The sequence below is a fragment of the Sciurus vulgaris genome (genome assembly GCF_902686455.1).
Source record: "Sciurus vulgaris genome assembly, chromosome: 3".
Taxonomy (NCBI): Eukaryota; Metazoa; Chordata; class Mammalia; order Rodentia; family Sciuridae; genus Sciurus; species Sciurus vulgaris.
Window position 1 is genome coordinate 51,906,000 of NC_136463.1, and position 21,773 is coordinate 51,927,772.

Consider the following 21,773-nt stretch of genomic DNA (forward strand, 5'->3'; position numbering starts at 1 on the left):
TCTTCCTTGGGAGGGGAAGGGAGGCGGGATCAGACCCAAGGGACAAAGCAGAATTATCAGATGGGACAGATTTGGGTGTGACAGTCACATCCCCTGGCGTATAAAGGCCTAGGAAATCTTTGGTGCTTAAAGATTTGTCACACCACTTCCAGGTAGTAACTTGCAATAGAAGTGCCCATGTATGAAAGAGGTCACTGAGAGGGACCTCCATTTGTTGAGCACCTCCTAGGGACTGGGTGTGGTATGTATATTATCACTAGTTTCTCTGATTGCTCTGTGAAAGGTGAGGTGCTGTTCCCATTTTATGGACAAACTACATATGAGAGAAATGAGCCCATAGCTTGGTTGGCAGCTCAGGTGTCTGAATATTATCCACTGTGTCTCTTTGTCATGTGGTTGCCTGGGCTCAGCTGTGCTAAAGGCCAATGGAGGAAGAGCCTAGATCTATGTGGAAAAGAGGAAGTGCAGCCCCCACGGTCAGCATGTTGGTGACAGCATCCCTAAGGGGAGGCTTAAATGTTAGGGCTAAAATGAGGGCAGCTGCATTTGGGGGCAACTGGGAGCAACTCTGTTGCTGCCCCTGAAGTTTTATTTCACTCTGGGCCAGCTAGTTTTCCTGCAGATGGAAGCAGGGGTGGCTGAAGTAATGAATGGGACTCTTTTAGGACCAAAGCTGATGTAGATGCAATAGGAAGAATCGTGGATTGAACTCTGTGTCTGTGAACCTCCTATATGAGCCAGCTGAACCACAAGGCTGAGGATTGGTAGGGATAGAAGATAATGCAAGTAGAGTCCTTTGGGATGGGGTGAGTCCTTGAAGTCAGACTCAGCTGGAAAAGGCAGAGCTCCCAAGGGAGTGACTGACAGGTGGAGAGGCCATCATGCAGAATCCTGAGACCGGTGGAGCATCAGCAGGCACACATCAAGGTGGGGGTTAGCACAGAAGTCATGAGAGCAGAGAAAGGTTAACCTCATGTGATATTAACCAGGGGGCACCTGACACTGAGCTCATTGGGGAAATGGCATTCGGGAGGTCAGGAAAGCTATGGGGAAAAAGGACAGACAGAATGGACCAGCCTCCTGGAGGATGGGTGCTGGTCCACAACTGAGAATGGCATCTCCAGGGTACCCTCTACTTCATTGTGTCTTTTGCCATCTGATGGAAAGAATGATACCAGAGAACCCCATCTTGCTGGAGAGGTGCAAGGCACTGACCATGATGTGTGCAAAATGGACGCTCACCAAGAATTTCTTCCTTGTTTGGATGAAGAAAGGGGAAGTGAGAGGCCCTGGCTTTGCAGGAAGCATAGACTGTGAAGGGGAGTTGGGAGCTAATCTGAGAGAGTTGCTAGATCTGCCCTGATCTAGTTGGTGGTCAGCCAACTCCGGGAGGGAGGCCAGCATGGTGGAGGGCCTGGTTACTGTGCAAATCTCTTTGGTCGGGACTTGAAGAAACTGGCAAAGTGGTGTAGCACACCCCAGGCTTCCAGAGGACTCCAGGAATATCTCAGGCCAAGCAGAGAAGTGTGGAGAGCTCTGATAGGCTTAAGCACTCTGGCCATAGAAGTCCTGGCTCCTCAGGGTGTGGCGTAGCCCTTTAAAGGGAACCAGCTGCCCCAGAAAAGGAATGAAGAATGTCAGTCAGCTTTCCATTGCTGTGACAAAATCCCTGAGATGGACAACTTTTAAGTAGGAAAGATGCATTTTGGCTCACATTTTCAGGGGTTTAAGTCCCTGGTCGCTTGACCCCGTTGCTTTGGGCCTGTGGTGAGGTGGAACATAATGGTGAGGAGTGTGTAGTGGAGCTGTTCACCTCATGGTGCTGGGAAGCAAGGAGAGAGAGAGAGAGACAGGAAGGGGCCGAGGTCCCAATAGCCCCTTCAAGGCCACATCCCCAGTGACATAACTTCCTGCAATTAGGCTCTACCTCCTAAAGACTTCAAACCCTCCCAGGAGTGTTAGGGACACACAACCAAACCTTTAACATGTGGCTCTTTAGGGGACATTTAAGTTCTTCAGGATGAGGAAATGGAAACCCAGATGGCAGGTTGGAGCTGCATGAAGAAAACAAAGAGTACAAGAAAGGGTAACTATGTGGATAAATATATATTTTTTAAAGTTTCAACATTTTTCTTTGGACTATTCTTGACTATTTGTTTATTTTTATTTTTTTCTGTACTGGGGATTGAACCCAGGGGTGTTCTACCACTGAGCTATATCCTCGGATCTTTTAAATTTTATTTATTTTGAAACAGGGTCTCCCTTAGCTGCCAAGACTGGCCTTGAACTTGGGATCCTCCTGCCTCAGCCTTCTGAGTTTCTGGGATTACAGGTGTGCACCACTGCATCTGTCTGGGGGACATTAAAGATCCTACTGGCCAAGACCTGCAGCCGGCTATGGAATATAAAAGCCCTTAGTTAAGAGCAGCTACAGAAATCTTTCCTGAGGGTGTCTTTAGTCATGAAGAGAGAGAAGAAGAGAGCATTCTTCTAATAATCATCGTAGGGATGTGGTGGAGGGGGAACTGAGCTCGTGAAAATGACCTGAGACCAGAACCAGGAGACTGTGGATTGTGCTCTCCCAGCTCCAAGCCAGGCCCTGGATCACCTCCGTAGACCTGAGGCGCCCATGTGTGGGAGATTTCTACCAGTCCTCTGGGATGCAGCAAGCTCCTGGAGGAGCCTGATAGAGGAGGGAAGCTGAATCCCATCCTAGGGAAGGCTTGGAGAGTCAGACATGGGACCAGGACAGGTGCTATGGCTGGTCATGTCCAGTGGTTTTAGGGTTTCCTGGGGCCCAGGAGTTCCTCAGAGCCTGCTCTTACTTTGGAGAGAAGAAATTAGGGACCTAGAAGATGCCGTAACACATCTGCAAAAACTCACAGAGCTTTTGAGAAATAATTTTGGATGAGTAATAAGATTGGAATGCAAATACAACAGAACTTTTCTTTAAGTAGGTGCTGTTGTTAGAATCCATGATCTAGCTGGAAGGCCTCCATCTCAGGGGCACTGCTGTGGTTTGAATGTGTCCCCTAAAAGGCATGTGGTGGAAACTTAATTCTCATTCTCATATTATCTCTCTCTCTCTCTCTCTCTCTCTCTCTCTCTCTCTCTCTCTCTATCTATCTATCTATCTATCTCTCATGGTGCTGGGGTTCAAACCCAGTCCTCAAGCATGCTAGGCAAGTGCTCTACCACTGAGCTACACCCCAGCCCAGAAACTTAATTCTCAATGCAGCAGTATCGGGGGTGTTTAGGTCATGAGAGCCCACCCTCACAAATGGATTAATGCCACTTATAAAAAGGGCTTGAAGCTGGTTTCAGTGGTACACGCCTGTAATCACAGCTACTTGGGATACTGAGGCAGAATTGATTGCAAATTTGAGGCCAGCCTCAGCAACTTAGGGAGACTCTGAGGCTGCAAGTTTGAGTACTCGTTCTCTTGCTCTTCTGCCTTTTGCCATGGGATGACAGAGCAAAAGGACCCTCAGCAGATGCCAGCACCTTGATTTTGGACTTCCTAACCTCCAGAATTGTGAGAAATAAATTTCTTTAATAAATTACCCAGTCTTTGGTATTCTGTCATAGCAACACAAAGTGGACTAACAGAATATAACACTATTTGCAAATGAAACTTGGAGGGATGCAGGAGGTCACCCTTGAACTCTGCCTCCTCCTCGCCACCTTCCCTTCTCTCACTTCTGGTTCATGTGATTGTCCTGCAGGAGTTTACAGGGAGTGATTGTTGGAGAGAGTTGATTGTGCTATGGGCAATTAAGGAATGATATTTTATCTATTGCTAGGCAACAAGCTACCTCTGAACTTATCTCACACAGTTCTGTGGGGTGGCTTGGCTGGGTAGTTCTTCTGTTGGTCTGTCTTGGTGTCTCTGAGGTATTGCAGTCAGATGGGGGCGGGGACAAAGTGGCTTTGTTTTCTTCTTTGGCCTTAGGAATTGAATGAACCTAGGACCTCACACATGCTAGGCAAAAGTCCTACCACTCTACCACTCTTTTTCTTCTTCTTCTTTTTTTTTTTTTTCTTTTTTCTTCTGAGACAGGTTCTTGCTAAGTTCCTGTGGCTGGCTTTGAACTTGCTTTTGCCTCCTGAGTAGCTGGAATTACAGCTGTGCGACACCATATCCAACAAAGTGGTGTCTTTGCTCACCTGTCTGGTGCCTTGATGTTTTCCACGAGACCTCTTCCTCCATGTTGGGTCTCCTTCTCCAGGACCTTTCCACATACCCTTTATCATCATTGAGGTAGTTGGAATTCTTTCTTGCCTGACTCCCTAAACACAAAGGCCTATATCACCACATCCTATTGGTAAAGTGAGTCACAGGACCAGTCCAGAGGCAGTGTGGGGAGGAGGTAGATATAGGTATGGACACAAAGGATGCATGGTTTATTGAGGGCTGTGTTTTTTTGTTTTTTTTGTTTTTTGTTTTTTGTTTTTTTTTGAGGGGGAGGGGGGCTGGTTACCAGGGATTGAAATCAGGGGCACTTGAACACTGAGCCACATCCCCAGCCCTATTCTATATTTTTATTTAGATACAGGGTGTCACTGTGTTGCTTAGCACCTCGCTTTTGCTGAGGCTGGCTTTGAACTCATGATCCTTCTGTCTCAGCTTCCTGAGCCGCTGGGGTTATAGGTGTGCACCACTGTGCCTGGCTTGAGGGCTGTTCTGTAGACCAGTTGTCTCAGAAGGGTAGGGAGGACATATAGGGAACAAATGATCCATTGGAGGGGAGGCAGCAAGTGCCAGGCCAGGCTGATGAGAGAGGGAGTTCCAGAGGGAGTAAGATATAGGAGACCTGGCAGTTCCTTTTGGACATTCTCTATTGCATCTTGGGGAATTTTTTTTTTGCTTTTTAAAAATTTGGCAGTGGAAAGAGAGGGGTCAGACTGGGGATATAGCTCAGTGGTGGAGCATTCGCAAAGCATGCCCAGGACCTAGTTTTGATCCCCAGCACAGAAAAATAATACCCAACCAAGACTCCAGTGATTTCTTTTTAGAGGCCACATGATAAATGATGCAGCTGGAGTTTGAAATCATATTTGCCTGTCCTTAAAGCCTGGGCCTGTCCCTAAGCCATTGCCATACCAGTCTAGGTTTTGTAGGCCAGCGTTCTGAGAATTAGTAGACATAGTATAACTGAGCTGCCCGACATTAAGAACATGTCACTACGGTACACACTTTGATTTTAATAAAGGACCTTTTTTTTTTGTTTTCCCTCCCTGTAACATAAAAATCACCTAAAATGGGTGTGACCTTGACCCTCACACCAGTGGTTTTTTAGACAGTCATGGACTATGTTCACAGAAGGTATATTAGGGCTGGTGGTATGTAATTGGGAGTGAAATTATGCCATCTTCACTAAGCCATCTTGCCTTTGATTTGGGGCCTGTGACCTGCATCTGTAATTCCTGCAGTTGGAATATCTACCTTTGACCACACTCTTATCTGCCTGTGTCCAGCAGGAGCCACCCCCATGTCCATGCTGTGTGCTCGGTCAAGTGGCCACTCCACAGGATTTTAAACAGTGGGCAGGGATTCTGAAGTCTGCGGACTCAGGGTATCTTCACAAAAGTTCCCTTAGCAACAAGTCGGCAGGAATTCCTGACATCTGTTAACCATGGATGTGAATCCCTGACATCTATTTCCACCTAGGCACATGAACAAGATGCCGGCTTTCTTGTATTCTCAGCCTGAAAAGGCCCAGTTTGTATTTGATGGCTCAATAGATCAGGTCTGTGAACATGGTTCTGGTGAAAGGAAATGTTTGGTAAACCAGGAGGTCTTGTATACATAGAAGGTATTATGACTATTATCAGGCCACACCAGGGGACATTGTTCTTGCAGCTTGCTCTCTCATTACTCACAGCAGCAAGGCAATATATGACAAGCTGTCTAACAGAATGTCAGGAGTGAGCCCCCTGGACTTAATTGCAAAATGTGTAGATTCCTCTCTCCCCGAAATAGTGAGGCTGCTGGGGTGGTGTTTGCACCTATGGAGAGAAGTTGAAATGGTGGCCAGCAGGTGTGTCTGGCTTTTCCTTTGGCAGACCAGAGCATGGGGTGACATGGTGAAGGCTTAGTTTTAATAGTATGTGAATTTTGAGAAATTCATGTGGTATCTTTGTGTGTGTGCTGCAGATTGAACCCAGGACCTCACACCTGCTAACCAAGCTCATGCTTTACCACTGAGCTACATCCCCAGCCCAGATGTGGAATCTTAAGAGGTCCACTCACCTCCTCCTATCACATTCAGTATTTCCTCTGCCTTCTGATAGATTTTTATTTTATTTTTAAAACTATATATACACACACATGTGTATATGTGTATATATGTATGTATATATGTATATGTATGTATATATGTATATGTATGTATGTGTATATGTATATATATGTGTGTATGTGTGTGTGTGTATGTGTGTGTGTGTGTCGGGGGTTTTGGGGGTTTCTTTTTTGCAGTGCTAGGGATGGAACCCAGGGCATTGTGTGTGTTAAACAAGTGTTTTACCACTGAACTACACCCCTAGCCTAGAAGTTCTATGAACTTCCTGGTTCACTATGTCTACTTCTCAAGCTACAGACTGGTACCCCGATTCACCACCCAGATACTCAGATTTCACATGTCAATATTAAGCTCAAAATCCATTCTCTCTTCACTGCCTTCTACCTTCAACTTCCAACCCTTACTGTCATCACCCTCTATCTACCAAGTCACCTGACACTTCCCCTTTTGTCTGTCCTCTCCTATTTGTAGAAACATGTCTATTCCCCCATAGAAGCATTGCTCAAAGCCTTCTCCTTAAGTTGGTTGGCAAACCTTTGCTGAAGAAGGCCAGGAAACATTTTATGCTTTGCAGGCCAAGAAGCAAAAGCAAGTTAAAGCTGCCTCCTTGTGATTTGCAGTGCGCCAGAGGCAGTGAGAGGTGGGGGAGGGTGCCCCATATGTGCTCTGTCGCAAATGACTTGAATCTCCTGCTATAGTGCAAAAGCCGACTTAGATAATCCAAAAACCAGTGGGCATGCTTGAGTTCTGGTAAAACTTCATTTATTTGGATCTTTTTTTTTTTTCCTTTCAATTTTTGTTTTTAGTGATGGTGTGTTAGTGAGTTTTCTGCTGCTGTAACAAAATACTTGAGAAAATCAACTTAAAGGGGAATTTATTTTGGCTTTTAGTTTTAGAGGTTTCAGTCTATGATTGGCTGGCACCATTCCTGTTAGGCCTCTGGCAAAGCAGAAACATCATGGTGGAAGTGGGTGGTGGAGGAAAGCTGCTCACCTCTTAGTAACCAGGAAGTGGGTTGCAGGGAGAAGGGTCTAGGGATAATATATACCTACCACGGAATGCCCGTTATGATCTACTTCTTCCAACTAGGCCTCACGTCCATCATCTCCCAAATAGTCCTTTCAGTTATGAACACATTAATGACTTAATCTATTGATGATATCAAGACCTCATGATGTAATCACTTCCCCAGAGACCCACAATTGAACATTGTTGCTTTGAATACCAAGCCTTCAACACATGAGCCTTTGGGGTACATTTAAAATCCAAACCACAACAGATGGGTCTCACAGTGTTGCCTAGGCTGACCTCAAACTCCTGATCCTATTATCTCAGTCTCCCAAGTAGCTGAGATTACAGGTGCGTGGCTATTTGGATCCAACTGGTAAAAGGTTTGGCCTTAGTCTGGCAGTAGTGGAAGGTAGTGGAACCTTTAAGATGTAGGGCCTAATGAAAAATTGTTGGGTCACTGGGGAAACACCCTTAAAAGAGATGGTGGGACCTCAGTCTCTTCTTCTTTCACTTCCCAGCCATGAGATGAGTGGTTTTGCTTCATCGCATGCTTTGGCTATTGCTGATGATGTTCTGTCCCCTTCCTGATGGCCCAAAAGCAATGGCTCTGCCTCATTGGCTGGACCCTCCAAAACAAAACTGTGAGCCCAAATAAGCTTTTCTCTTTATAAAATAAGTAAATACATAGTTTATAGACACTAAAATTTGAATCGGTTATCTTTTCCACATGCCATGAAATATTCTTCTTTTGATATCTTTTCAACTCTTCAAAGACATAAACACCATTCTTAGCTCATGAGCTGACTGTAGTTTGCCATTCCTTATTCACGTGTTGCTCATTCATTCAGCAGTCCCTCCCTGAGTGCCTGTGATAGGCTGTGAACATTGCTGTAAGTGCTGGCAGTAAGGTAGGGACCAGCATAGAAAAGAAGCAAGCTCACCTTCTAGTTCTAGTTGCAGAGATGGCAAATTAGCCCAAAGTTAGATAATTTCAAAGTCCCATGGGACCAAGAAAACAGGGCTCCATGATAGAGTGGGGGTGTGGTCTTGGTGGTGGTTCCAATGATGCAGTCAGGAATGGCTTCTCTAAGGAGGTGGTGGTCTACCAGAGACCTGAATGATGGAATGCCACCAGCCATGTGGATGTTTGGGGACAGTAATTCAAGGCAGAGGAGACTGCAAATGCATATAACCCAGAGAGGGCTAGTGAGTTTAAGATATTCCAGAGAACCAGAATATTCTGGGTGAGCAAGGGCGCGAGAGATTGGGGATGTGATGGAGTGGGAGACAGGTAGCAGGCGTGACCTGAGGAGTTGGGTGGTTTTGTAAGTGCAGTGGAGAACCTTTGATTGGATGAAAAGGGAAGGCATGTTCTGGTTTGTCTTAAAAATTCATCTAGACCTTACGGACCTTTGAAGAGGGCAGGAGGGGAAGCCAGGGAACCAGTTAGGAAGCCGGGAGCGAGGTGGAGAAGTGGGGAGGGTGAGAATGGATGGGTTTGAAATGTATTTTGCAGGTAGATTTCATAGGTCTCCCTGGCAAATTTGACTGGACTGGATTCTGAGCATCTCACCTCTTGCAGGTCCGTTGCAGTATACCGTCCCTATTTGTGTTTTCCCTGTCACTCCTTCATTCTTGTACCAGAGAATGAGGTAAAAGGCAAATAAAAATTAGGGAAAAATTAATGTCACTTAATGCAGAAAATGCTTTTATGAATTTGGGGGGTTTGGGATACTGAGGATGGAACCCAGGGACACTCTCTACCACTGAACTACATCCCCAGCCCATTTTATTTTTTTATTTTAAAAATGTTTAAAAAATTTTGGTACTGGGGATTGAAACTAGGAGTGATTTACCACTGAGCCACATCCCCAACCTGTTTTATTTTTTATTTTGATACAGGGTCTCACTAAGTTGTTGAGGCTGGCCTTGAACTTACCATCTTCCTCCTTCAGCCTCCTGAGCCCCTAGGATTACAGGTGTGCATCACCGCCATGCCTGGCATTACATTTTATTTTGAGACTGGGTCTCACTAACTTGCTGAGGCTGACCTGGAAATTGTGACTCTCCTACCTCAGCCTCCTGAGCTGCTGGGATTATAGGCATTCACCAGCACCCCCGGCTGTTATTTTTTTTAAAACCCAGAAAACAAAGAGGGACACATTGGCATGAGAATGGACAAAGCATTTGGATGGACACTTTATAATAAAAGATACAAAGTCATCAACATATTCTGTCTCACCAGTAATCAAAGAACTGCAAATTCAATAACAAAAGAAAATTGTTCAAAGAAAGGAAGGAAGGAAGGGTATTGGCAGGGTGTAGAAAAATGATTTCATGTTACTTAAAAACATTAACAATGTACATACCCTCTGACCTAGCAATCCACTTCTAGGAATTTCAATGCAGGAAGCATCTGATCTGTTAAGCTGTGAGCATCAGAGTGCCTGATGCAGTACAGTTCTCATAGTGCAAGGTCAGCCATGATGCAAGTGTCCACCAGGAGGAACTGGTTAAAATCGGGTTCACCTGTGCCTAACATAAGGGCAGACATACAGAAAGGCTCAAGAACTAACTTAGAGGCTATGTTTTAGAAGTAAAAATGTTGGTCCATCATGTGACATGTTTTCATAGTTTGCAATAGTTCTGACTTCTTACTTTGAGACAAAAAAAATAAATAAATAAATAAAATAAAATAAAATACTGTGGTCCAGAAATTAATTTCTTTTTAAAAGCAGGGACTGCATGGTTCATGCCTCTAAGTCTATCTACTCTGGAGCCTGAAGCAGAAGATTGCAAGTTCAAGGACAGCCTCAGCAACTTAGTGAGACCTTGTCTCAAAATAAAAAATAAAAATGGCTAGGAATGAGCTCACTGGTAAAGTGCTTGCCTAGCATATATGAGGTCCTGGGTTTCATCCCCAGCATGGGAGGTGGGGACAGGGAGGATGAAAAGCAGGGACTCTGTGCTGCACATTCCCTAATATCCATTCATGGAAAGAACTAGTTCAAGGAATACACGTTGGCCCCAGGCCACATTCTTTTAAATATCCCCACTAACAGCAAATCTTTGTCTTTTGAGGAATGAATTTGACTTTTTTGGAAACAGCCAAAATTTGTCTGAAGCCAAGTCTGGTGTGTCTGTGCATGTGACTGTCTGTCACCTTGTTGCAGAAAGGATTTTAGTTACCTTACCAAAAAGCATATGGTACAATAAGATAAAAGCATAAATACATGAGGAAATCTGTGGAGAGGAGAAAATAAGGGACAGGAAAAATATGATTACTGTTGGAGTGAAGTTTGATAAATGAAGAGAGTAACTGAGTGAAACAGTGCTGTTCGGGGTTAAGAAAGAGTTCTGACCCTCAAGAAATGTTGCATATGAACACTTTTCAATGGAGAGTAACAAATGTTCCCAAAATAGCAGCATTGTTGGAGGTATGTGTTCCAACAGTCAGGATGGGTTAGGATGTGCTGACATAACAAACAACTCCAAAATCTCAGCAGTTAAAACAAAATAGATTTCCTTCTTGCTCTTAGTGCAAGTCTTTTGGAAGTTGGTTTAGAGTTGGAAGATCCTCCAGGACCCAGGATGATGGAGCAATCACCAACTGGAATCTTGCTAGAGGTTAAATAGCAAGTGGTTCTTAAAGCTTTTGCTTGACACTGACACACGACACTTGTGTATGTTTCATTGTCTAGAGCACAGCCATATCTTACTTCAAGATGGTGGGGAAATGCAGATCCACCATGTGCCTAGAAGGAGAAAAGAAGCAAGATGAATCTATGTGGATGGCTGTGTTAAACATCTCATGTACATTCACTCAGGGGATGCCCTAGTTCTGGTCTTGTTTCAGTTTTAATATTTCATCATCACTCTACATCAGTGCTTCTTAAACTGAATTCTTAAGCTGCTTCTAGAAGAAGTCTTCTTACAATGAATTCTCTAGATATTTTTGGATATAAATTCTGACTTAGAAGGTCTGGAATGGGGCACAGGGTTCTGCATGTCTGACCAGCTCTCATAGGATATCGATGCAGCAAGAAGTTAGACTACAGTGTGGACCCCAGCAGGTGCCCTTAGCCCCTGAGAGTATGGTTGGCTCTTATTCTTCTTTCAAATTAGCTTTGCTAGACTTAGAAAATGATATTCCCAAAGTATGGTACTTTGGAATTCTGAGTGCTTTGAACTAAAGGAAAACCAAGGTCTCTCTGATTTTCTCCCCACCCCTCCTTATTGCAATGTCCCACCCTTTTCCCTCCTAAAGCACAGGAAGGGACTTTCTTATCTATCTAAAAGCCAGATTCTCCAGATTAGGGAGAATGACTAGAGTTGATACTATACCTACAGCCCAGGCGAACTCTGTCCCAGGCTATTGTATGTTCTTTACACCCATTCATCTCCCCTAAATAGAATTTACTCTTTCTTTAAAATTGCCTACAGCTTCCATTTCTTTCTCCCCTATGAAGAAGATATTTAAGTTTCAACCATCTGGCCTTTTTTGAGTATGATTTTATGTGTACTTGTACATCAGTACATTTGTATGTCTCTTCTCCTGTTAATCTGTTAACTGTCAGTTTGATTCACAGACTTGAATTATCAAACATTTATGGGGTAAAAAGGAGGTTGCTTTTGCCCCTAAATCTCCTTCTGTCCTACAAGCTATCGCAGCATCTAGTATCCTGATGGACATACTAGTAGATACTTGGTCTGTACTTTTTGAACAAATGGGATCATTTTCTGATACCAGACTCCCCGTGACATTTTTCTGTATTTTTTTTTTTTTATTGAGCACCTACTACATGTTGTGCTTTCTTCCAGGTTCAGCAGATACAGCTAAGATATGGAGTTGGGGTTAGCAGATACAGGCTTCCTTGGAGAGCCTTTGGGGACTGGCCCTTCCAGAGTGACCTCTTTGTTAGGTGACCTCTTTCCAGAGACATCAGGTTCACTTTAGTTCTATTGAAAGACTTTTCAACCATTTGGCATCCTTGCTGTTTGTCTGATACCTTAATTTCTCCTCCTTTCTCATTTGCTTGTCAGAAGTCAGAGAGCTCCAGGGCTAGTCAACAGAAAACTAATAAGTTGTAAAAATTCTTTAGAGGTGCTATTTAAAAATTCTACAGAAAGGAATCCTTGTCCTAATTTAATCATGAGAGAGGATCCTCATTTTAGCAGTGGTTCATGGAAGAGAGTCATAGAGGCATTTGTTTTTGATTTGTAATATAATTTAGAAATAGAAAAAGGAAAACAATTTTAAATTTAGTTTGAGTCTACTATTCTCATTTAGCAAGTGTTTTATTGATAAATAGCTACAAGCATTTTTTGTGCTTGGAGGAAAAAATACGCAATCATGTTGAGTGGTTGAAAATTAAGGGCGTGCTCAAAACAAAATCTAATCCAGTACTCAGTCTCATGTTTCCATGTTATAAAGAGGGGTTCAGGGCCTGGATATTGGGGGCTTATCTTCTGGTATGGGCATGTCAGGACCTGCTTGCACAGTACTACTGTGAATGGCATTAGCCCAGGGATTCTCCAACATTCAGGTGTCTGCAGCCAGCATGGGCTCTTGGGAAAAGGCAGATTGTGATTTAGTAGGTTTGGGTTGGAGTTTGAATCTGAAGGGAAAAGCACCTTTCCTCTTGCATGCGGCACAGAATACTTTTTTAGTATTGGGGATTGAACTCAGGGGTGCTCTATCACTGAGCTACATCTGCACCCCCGCCCCCGCTTTTTTATTTTGAGACAGGGTCTTGTTAAGTTGTCTAGACTGGTCTCAAACTTGCAATCCTGTCTCAGCTTCCTGAACTTCTGGGATTACAGGTGTGCACCACTCCACTCTGCCAGGTTGCTCTTTTTTTTTTTTTTTTTTTTTTTTTTTTTAGTGCTAGGGATGGAATTTAGGGTCTCATCATGCTGGGCAAGCACTCTACCACTGAGTCAAATGCCAGCCCAGCACAGGATGCTCCTGTGACCACCTGGGAGGGGCTATTCCTCACACACCAAACAGTTCTCCAGGGGACGCCCGCTGGGTATCCTAGGATCCAATTCAACCCTGACACTGTCTATGATGAATTAGGATAGGAGTTCAAAGGCCAAGATCTTACTTAGTCCACAAAACCTCCCCCATTTCAGATGTCCAGTAGTGTCCCCTAGGCCTTGGCATGTGCCCGTATTTCATCTTATTCCACACTGAAATTCTGTATTTCTAACTAGTCACTGGCCTTTGGGCCACAATTTGAGTAGCAAGGCGTTTGAGTACTCTGAGGGCTTTTTAAGTTTGTCTGTAAGACCTGTTAAATCCTGGAAGTAGATTGGATTTTTTTTCTTTTTTTTTTTTAGTTTTTAAGTGGATTATGTCATGCTACACGAGGTTGTGGAACACAGGTTTTGGAATTGGACCTCTCTTTGAGTATATTTAATCTGAGAACTGAGATACGGTGTTTGCTGCTGTTCCTGTTTGTCCACTGGTGTCCCTTATCCCAGGGTAGAGGTGGGGCTCAGGAAGGCTTACGGGGGATGGGCCAGGAGCCTGACGATGGAGAAAGTGCCAGATCTAGTCTGTAGCCAGGCTGCAGGGACGCTGGCACATGCGACAGGAGGAGGCAGCCCAGGGTCTGGACTCTATGAACCACCATGGTGGAGCAAGAGCCTGGGGTGGTCCTGCCAGATGCAGTGTTAGGAAAATCATCCAGTGGGGATGTGACCTCTACATCCGAGGCACTTCATCAGCTCCGAGACGATGCTGAGTGCTTTGGGTGGCTGGGATTGCGGGCTGACCTGTGAGCCCTGCTGCTGCCCCCAGCGAGCACCGCTCGGAACATCATCCATGGTGGGGCAGAATCTCCCCTGATGCGGGCAGCAGACTGTACAGCAAGAGCGCTGGCTTTGAATCCCAGCCTAACCCTGGCCACCTCTGCAACCTGAGGCAAGTTGCAGGATCTTTCTGAATTTTACAGGGCTCCTGTGAGGGTCAAGCTGGGAAAAGAGCCTGACACCTTGTACACACCCTGTAAACGGAGTTTACATTCCCACATGCTCTTGTGGTCATGCCAAGTTCAATGCTGAGAGCTGCCTTTAATTTGAACTTCTTTCAGTGCTAAAGTGAGAGGGACACTTTTCTATGGCCTCCTGAGGACATTATACAAGATTAGGTCTTGAGGCAGTATTGTGACAAGGCACAGATCCTCTGTGCATTTCATCAGATGCAGATTGGGATTCAGTAGGTTGGGCACAGGGCCTGGGATTCTGCATTTCTAACGAGCTCCCAGGGGGTGCTGCTGGGATAACCCTTGGAATTGCAGGACTGTAGAGCCCCGTAGATCCTACTAATTAAAGCAAGTGAGGCTGAAGCTGCTGGCCATCGCTAGTTTATTGGGAACTCCTGCATAATGGACCCTGTAGCTCAGTTTGGGCTAGTCGTAATTGCTTCTCACCTGATGGACCTCTGGCTTCCTGGACACTCCTGAAGAGGCTTTTCCTGTAATGACAAAAAAGCTGTTTATTGGGGAAGGTGAAGTTCAAGAAGCTGCTGTGGATATAAGCTTTCCTTTTCATCCTTTTGCCTTTTCCTGGAGCAAAGGAAAGGTTTGTTTCAAGGGGCCGGATGGAAACTGTTTTTTCTCCAGTGCTAGGGTTCGAACCCAGGGTCTTACACATGCTAGGTAAGTGCTCTATCACTGAGCTACACCCCCATCCCCAAAATTCTCCTTATAAAGTGTTGCTATAGAACCTTGAATCTAATCCTGAGTCACTATTCTAATGCTCTGAAAGAGATGGTGTCACCAAACTAACCACTCTTGTAGCCCCTCCATGGAACCCTCAGGTCACTGCTCTCCTAGATTTAGCCTCTCTTCCGCTGTCCACATTACTGCTGGGCCCTTCACAGGAGGGCTGATCAGTTTATCTCCAAAGTGATGCTGCTGCGATTTTTCTAGCTACTTTGATCATAGAACTTTCCTGTTCAACTTTTCATAGGTTTTTCATTGCCTTTTTAATAAGGTTGGGCATCCCTTATCCAAGTGTTTGGAACCTGAAGTGTTTTGGGTTTTCGAATATTTGCTTATGCACAATGCAGTATCTTGGGAATAGGACTCAAATAGAAACACAACATTCGCTTGTTTCATATGCACCTTGTATACATAGCCTGGAGGTAATTTTATACGATATTTGCAGTGTGCCTGTGTTTTGATTTGACTTATCACATAACATTAGGTGTGGAATTTTCCACCTGGGCCATAATGGGAGTCATAAAAAGTTTTGAATTATGTAGGATTTCGGAGTTTGGACTTTTGGATTAGGGATGCTTAACCTTTAAAACATGCCTAGCTCTTTGCAAGGCCTTCAAAACCTGGCCTGTCTGTCTCCCCAGCTTCATTTTTAGCCATTTCATTCCATACATAATCTTATCAAAACCATGTGGCACTCCTAATTCTTGGATGTGGCTTTGTTTTCTCTTCTGTGTCCTTGCCATTTCTTCTTCCTGAAATAGTCTTCCTCTCCATCCTCTCTTTTACCCCCACTCCATTTTTTTTCCTTTTGACAGCTTTATTAAGAGATGGTGCATACACTGTTGAAAGTCTATAAGTCAAGACGTTTTGAAAAAACTGTTCATGGAATTGTGCAACTGTAGCCATGGTTAATTTTAGAATATGATTATTACCCTCCAAAGAGACTGGTCCCCATTAGCAGTCACTCCCCCCAACCATCCCAGCCTTGGGTAACCGCTAACTCACTGCCTCGATAGATTTCCTGTTTTGGAGATTTCATATAAATGGAATCATATAACACGTGGCTTTTTGTGTCTGACTTCTTTCACTTAGTTTAATGTCCTTGAGGTCTCTCCGTGTGGTGGCATGTATCGACATTTCATTTTTATATTTCCTTGTATGGGTATACCATATTTGGTTTATCTATTTTTTGATAGGTGGATGTTTGGGTGGTTTCTCCTTTTTGATCAAATATTTCTTCTATTTTTATGTGTCTTTTTTCTTTTCCCTTTTTTTGGAGGGAGTCATCTGGGGATTGAACCCAGGGCCTTGGACGTGCCAGACAAGTGCTTTACCACTGTGCTGCACCCCCAGCTCCACCTGACCCTTTTATTTTATTTATTTATTTTTTTTATTTTTGGTTCCAGGGATTGAATTCAGGGGTGCTTAGCCACTGAGACTCATCCTTAACCCTTTTTATTTTTCATTTTGAGACAGGGTCTCCCTAAGTTTCTTAAGGACTTGCTAAGTTGCTGAGTGAGGCTGGCTTTGAACTTATAGTCCTCCTGCCTCAGCCTCCCAAACCACTGGAATTACAGGCATGCACCACCATTCCTAGCTTAATTTTATTTTTTGAGATGGATTCTAAGTTACCCAGGCTGGCCTTAAGATTAACGACCCCCTCCCAGCTGCCATAGTAGCTGGGATCACAGTTGTGTGCCACTGTGGCACTGTGCCACTGTGCTGGCTTTTTGACTATTTTTCTACCAAGTTTTTGTGTGGATATATGTATTTCAGTGTAGTAGGTATCACTTGCTGGATCCTATGGTACCTCTGTGTTAGCAATTTAGAAAGCTGTTGGACTATTTTCTGAAGCTTGGATAATTTTTTTTTTTACAATTCTACAGGGATAAATGAGATTTCCAATTTCTTTATATCCTTGCCAACACTTGTTATTATCTGTCTTTTTAATTACAGCCATGCTGGTGGATGTGAAGGAGTGTCTCATTGTGGTTTAGCTGCATTTTCCTGATGATTAATCATGTTGACCATCTTTTCACATATTTACTGGCAGTTTATACACCTTTGAAGAAATATCTATTCAGATTCTTTGCCCATTTTTGGTTAGGTTATTATTTTTTAACTTATTTTGCTATTGTGCCCTTTTGCTTACTATACTAGAAAGCACGGACTACTTCTTTGGTAATAGAGAAGTTTGTGGGGTTTTCCCCCACCAGCAACTCATTCTGCATCAGGCACCAACCGGGTATTCTAATTCAGGTCAGTCCTGATATTACTTGAAGATAACTTCAGATCTCCCTGGCTGAAGCTTCTGTCTCACAAGACTGTCCTCACTTCCAGTGCCAATCCCAAGGACAGGTTTGACCATTGCTTCTGTCCAGCTGGCTCTAAATTGAGGATCCCAGGTCCCCAGCATTGGGGTTTGACTAATTGCTTGAGAGGCTCACAGAATTCATGGAGACACATTTACTGGTTTACTATAAGGATATTACAAGGATGTAGATGAAGAGATGCATGCAGCCTAGGTTACATGGGAAGGGACATGGAATGTCCATGCCTTCTTGGGTTTCCGTCCAGGAACCTCCTTTAGCTATTGGTAAACTCTTCACTTCCAGACCTTTTGGGTTTTATGGAGGCTTCACTATTTAAGCACGGCTGGTTAAATTATTGGCCACTGGTGATCAACTCAACCCTCAACCCATCTCTCTGGAGTCTGGAGACCAGCCTTTCTCTGGAAGCTACGTAGGCGCTGCAGGCCATCAGTCAACTCATTAGCACACAATTAAGATCCAAATCAGAACTGAAGTGTTCTTATTTGGTGGCACCAGTGGAAGCAGCCTGGGGTAACAGCAATAGTGATAAACGTGGGTGGCAGAGCAGACTGCACCTGCCCTGCGTTTGGACCCCAGTTGGATGAGCCTTTGGGCATGCTGCTTACTTCATCTTGCACCTCAGTTTCCATATCTTTGAATGGGAGTTACATGGCCCACATTTGAGGATTGTTTTAAAAGTTAGGATCACTTCCTTTGACACATCTGTTTTGTGGAAAGCCTGATATCATTGCTCAATATATGCTAATGTTTGCAGCGTTCTTCTTCTCCTTTTTTTTTAAAGTGCTGGGGATGACTTGTTTATTTCTTATTTCCCATCCATCATTCAGAATACTTGCTTTTTTTTTTTTTGTACTGGAGATTAAACCCCATGGTGGCACTTAACCACTAAGCCTCATTCCCAGCCAGTTATTTTTTTACTTTTTTAAAAATTTTTTTATTTTATGACAGCTAAGTTGCTGAGGCTGGCTTTGAATTTGTGATCCCCCTGCCTCAGCCTTCTGAATTCCTGGGAAGAATGTTTGTTTTTTGTTTTCTTTTGGCATTGTCTTAGAAAAAGAAACCTGCTTTCCTGAGAGCCCCTCTGGATTTCTAGGTCACCATTTTTGGTGGTGACCCAGTCTTTCTGACTCCTGGCCTCTGCGCCCTTAACCCAGTTTCAATTTTGGTTCTTCTGAGTTTTTTGTTTGTGTGTGTGTTTTGGTGCTGGGATTGAACCTAGGGATGCTCTACCACTGACCTTCATCCCCAGTTCTTTTCATTTTTCACTTTGAGACAGAGTCTTACTAAGTTGCCCAGGCTAGTCTCAAATTTGAGATCCTCCTGCCTCAGCCTTCTGAGTAGCTGGGATTACAGGGATAAGCCACCATATACTCCAACTTCTGTTTTGTTTAATTTTAGTATCATCATTGAAGGTAAGTTTGTCCAAAGAAGTCATGGCCTTCTCTGCATTTTTAAGTCTGTTAAGGTATATTTGGACTACAAACATAAACCTGGAATTCCTCTTTGCAGTCTCCTCTCATCCAGACCCTATGGGTATGATAAAATGTGACCAAGATTAGAATCTTAACAACAGGTCAGTAATTAAAGGGAGCCTTATCTTAGACAGATAAAGGAACCTATAAACACAGATTTTTTTTCTGCAGCAGGTTGTATTCAGGAGTCCTGAAATACCTCCCTGCCCATGGGTAGGTTACTGCTTAGTATGAGGGCAGATGCTCTCTTGTCACTGGGAACCATAAGACCTGCGGGTTTTGCTACACGGCAAGGGGTATGTTGATTCCTTCTTTCAGCATCTTGCCACAGTCTTTGAAGCTTTTCAAACTTCACTGGGGCGTTTGCAAGTCTCTCTGCTCATCCCTTTTCTGCAGTTCTCTGTGTTAACCAGGCAACAGGGAAGACTTCATTCCTCCTAGGGAAGAATGCAGAGAATGTCTCCCTGTTTCTGGCTCCCTGCTTTGAAAGGAAGTGGCAAGCTGGGCCTGGTGGTGTGTGCATATAATCCCAGTAACTCCAGAGGCTGAGGCAAGAGGATCTTAAGTTCAAGGCCAGCCACAGCAAGGTAGAGAGGCCCTGTATAAAAAATAAAATAAAAATGCTGGCTATGTGGATGCAATGCAGTGGTTAAGCACCCCTGGTGCCAAAAAAAGGGCAATTTTTGTTTTTAGCACACACAAAGAAGGGGGAGGGAAGGAGGGATGGATCTCAAAGGTCTGCTTGTCCCTGTAGCCAGCTTACCAATGCATGCTGATAAGCAGTGTGGGGTTGGAGAGACACTGAGCTGAGGCACAAGGATGCTCATTCGGAAAGATCTGAGCCAGGTCCACCTGTAGCTCCAAGGAGCCCTTTGCTGGGTATGGACTTCAGAGATCCTGACAGGTTTAGTATTTTAGATGGACGTCCTGTGCCTTGCACCAGATGAAATAGGGTGAGGAAGAAGTGAGGTTTCTCTGTGCAGGGAGAGTCCTCTGTGTGGAGTCATTCTGGTGTTTTCCAGGGCACGGGGAGCCCTGCCAGTTGGGGAGATATTGAATGGGACTTGGCCACAGCATAGCTAGGCACACCATAGGGACTGGAGAACCTGCACTGGCCTGAGCCCTTGGGTTCCTGGCCCAAGAAGCCAGTGATGACTGAGTCGGGGTGTGAGGGAGGGGAGCTGGCATGTCTGAAATCCTCGATTTTCTGGTCCTGGTGTTTGCTGGTACTGGGGAGGGGACGGAGCCTGACCGTAGCAGCTGATTTTCCAGTTACCTGCCATTCTCCACCCCAGTGGACTGTGGGCATGGGCCCTGCACCACTCCCTCCACGGATCCCTAGGGCTCTGGGGGACCCAGTTTGAAACCCTGTGCTAGCAATGCCTTAATGGCTGACTTTTTTGTCTGCCCATCAGTATGACTCCAGGGAGTGCCCATTGCCATTCTGGTGAGCTTCCAAGGCACTTGCTGGGGTGGTCGGGGTGTTTTGTTACTCTGCATAGCTGGTGTGCTTTATTATGAGTCTTGGGGAAATCATTTCTCTGAAAAGCTGTAGAAGGTGTAAATTACGCTTCACTGAGAAGCATCAAGACTATATATATATTTATTTATTTATATATATTTAGTCAGCTACAGCTGCAAGTCTCTTGCAAATGAGCACCGATGTGAGATGCGGATAAATCGAAAAGGGTTACAGCACAGACAGACAGCTGACATGATTGATTGTCCGACTTACCTGTACGCGGCTTTCTATGGTTTGTAGGGAGAGGGAGAGCAGCAGCCATGCTCAGAGGCTGTACTTGGTGTGAGAAGGCTGGAGTGAGTGGCTTGAAGGTGACTGACATCACCCCTAGGAGTGGAGAAGTTCTGCGTTAACCTGCTCCTTAGTGAACATCTCTTGCAACCTCCAGACTGCCCTTTGTCATTGATAGTGTCCTTCCCAAACCGCATTCTAGGAGAGTCGCCTCTGAGATCCCTGTTGGTTTCCCATGGCCTGAAGTGTCAAAGCCTTCCTTGTCTGGGCCCTGTACAAATGGCATGCAGCCTGCCTTCCACTACACCCGCCTCCCTTCCCCTTTGCTGGGCAGAGAAGCGCCTTGACCTTGACACTTCTGTGTCTTCATGATAGCTGCTGCTTCTGTCTGGAGACCCGACATGGGGACTGCATAGGCACTCTGCCTTGGCACCCCTGCCTAGGCACTATGGTTTGGATATGATTTAAGTGTGTCCCCCAGGGGTTCATATGCTGGAAGTATGGTCCCCAGTGTGGCGTGTTGAAGTGGGGGAATCTTTAAGAAGTGGAACTTAGTGAGAAGTCTTCAGGTTGTTGTGGGTGCTGCTATTTGAATGGATTAAAGTAGTTTTCATGGAACCCCTGAGTTAATTCTCATGAGAGGGTTACTATAGAAAAAAGCAAGAATGGCTCTCCCCTTACTCTGGTTTTCTATCTGAACATGTGATCTCTCCCTCTCACATTGTTCCCTGTCATTGTGATGCCACCTACCAGAGCCAAGCTGTTGCTGGTGCTATGCCCTTGAGCCTCCAGAACTATGAGCTAAATTATAAGTCTTTTCTTTATAAAGTTACCCAGCATTAGATATTTCATTACAGTAACAGAAAATGAACTAATGTGCTAGGGAGTGTGAATCTGCATCAAGACTCAGCCTAGGTTCGTCTGTGGCCTTCCATGTCTCCATAGGAGGTCATCTCTTCTAGCTTCTGTAGGGCCTCCCACTATGATGATAGCTACCACACTGGACTGCAGTGACTTATTTATTTGACCATTTGACCCACTATACTCTGAGTTCCTTAGAGCCAGGAAAGTGCTTCGTAAACCCTTGTAACTGCTCTGGTAGGGCACAGTGTTTGGCATCTAGGACATCTGGATCAAGAAGTTGTTGGTGGCTGGCTGGGTGAATGAACTGG

At 44.6% G+C, this 21,773-nt stretch overlaps 1 protein-coding gene across 2 annotated transcripts in view; it reads left to right on the forward strand.

The window, feature by feature from the left end:
* GAS7 (growth arrest specific 7) overlaps positions 1-21,773 on the forward strand; it is a 229,584-nt gene that overhangs the window by 2,160 nt on the left and 205,651 nt on the right. The gene's annotated exons all lie outside the window — the stretch shown is intronic.